The sequence below is a fragment of the Aplysia californica genome, unplaced genomic scaffold (assembly GCF_000002075.1).
Source record: "Aplysia californica isolate F4 #8 unplaced genomic scaffold, AplCal3.0 scaffold00245, whole genome shotgun sequence".
NCBI lineage: Eukaryota > Metazoa > Mollusca > Gastropoda > Aplysiida > Aplysiidae > Aplysia > Aplysia californica.
The window spans coordinates 526,415-527,678 of record NW_004797515.1 but is presented as its reverse complement, the minus strand read 5'-3'; the positions used below and the strand labels follow the sequence as shown (position 1 = coordinate 527,678).

The 1,264-nt window shown below is 37.5% G+C and overlaps 1 protein-coding gene across 2 annotated transcripts in view; it reads right to left on the bottom strand.

Annotated features, from left to right (window-relative positions):
• The window catches only part of LOC101852699 (AT-rich interactive domain-containing protein 4A), a 28,715-nt gene extending 27,576 nt beyond the window's left edge, over positions 1-1,139 (bottom strand). For both annotated transcript variants that reach the window (XM_005100364.3, XM_005100365.3), the window contains exon 1: positions 1,046-1,139. The gene's annotated coding sequence lies outside the window, so the exon portion shown is untranslated. The remainder of the gene's footprint in view (positions 1-1,045) is intronic.
• Between the last annotated feature and the right edge of the window lie 125 nt (positions 1,140-1,264).

The following is a 1,264-nucleotide window of genomic DNA, read 5'->3' as shown; positions in this document are numbered from 1 at the left end:
TTTTCCTACTGTGAATAGATCTAAAAATCTAGGCCATCTGTAACGCCTGTCGGTTGTTAAAAATGTGAATTTCTAAACTTAGATCTATCTATGGGCCAAGGCTCCTTCTTTCAAATTGGCCTATGTCTTTATAATCCTTTGAAATCTAGGCTAGATCTAGAATCTAGATTAGGTTCTTCTAGGAAGCAACAATTGGCATGTAGGCCCAACTTTTTTTTTTTTTAAGTGATTGAGCTGAAACTTAAGGAGAAAATGCCATGCCTTCGAAGAGGAAGAAGAAGTCTTACCCCTAGAGGTAGTCAAGAGGGGGTGCTACAAGGATAAATTCAAAATAAAATATTTGTGCTTTGTTTCTTTCCTGTTTTCAGTCTTTTTCCTCTTCTTAACTTTCTTCATTATTATTCCGTTTGTAGAACGGGTTCTTTTATTACTAGATCTAGATATAGATCTAGAATCTAGTCATAATTATACAGCCAGTGGTTGAGTGGTCAGTGGAACTCATCGTCTCACTTTTCTTAATCTTCTCCAAACAGATAGCAGAAACAAACAGAAACCTAAGTTTGCACCTTGTGATGCACAGGCCTACTAGTGAGCAGAGTAGAAGGAAAGGGGGAAAAGTAGGAATGGCCACAGAACTGAGTCATTTAAACTTGTTAGTCTATCACTATCACAGGTAATTTAGTTTAGTATTTGAAAAGATCTCATCCCCTAAAAAATATGAGTATGAGTTGCAGGTAATGTGTGAGGACTGTCCATTACTATATATATATCTACTGATAATCCCAGTACAAGTCATGTCAATACAACGCACTTTACTCAGTAGGCTAGTGTCTGGCGTCACGGGGTCTGAATCAATCATGGGCGTGATTCATCATTAAAATTTCACGATCAGCCGATAGTTGTTTCATTTATATTTGCACTTGAGGCAAAGTAATCGCTGCTTTCCTACTTTAGTAGAGAAACGCACATGTCTAAATTCCTCCGTTCTTTCATTTTCACGCAAGAAAATAAATGAATAAAAAGAGGATATTTCTGTTCAGTTTACCTCAATTGATTTGTTTTGAAAGCAACATGCAAGTTGTCGCCATTTATGGGGTTGGCTACCGAATGCAGTATTGCGAGTCCTTCTCTTAGCAACAACTGAAGAGTTCCCATACGTGGTAGTCGGAATTCGTTATGTTGATAAACCGATATTCTAGAAATTAAATTAAATTCTCTCTCTCTCTCTCTCTCTCTCTCTCTCTCTCTCTCTCTCTCTCTCTCT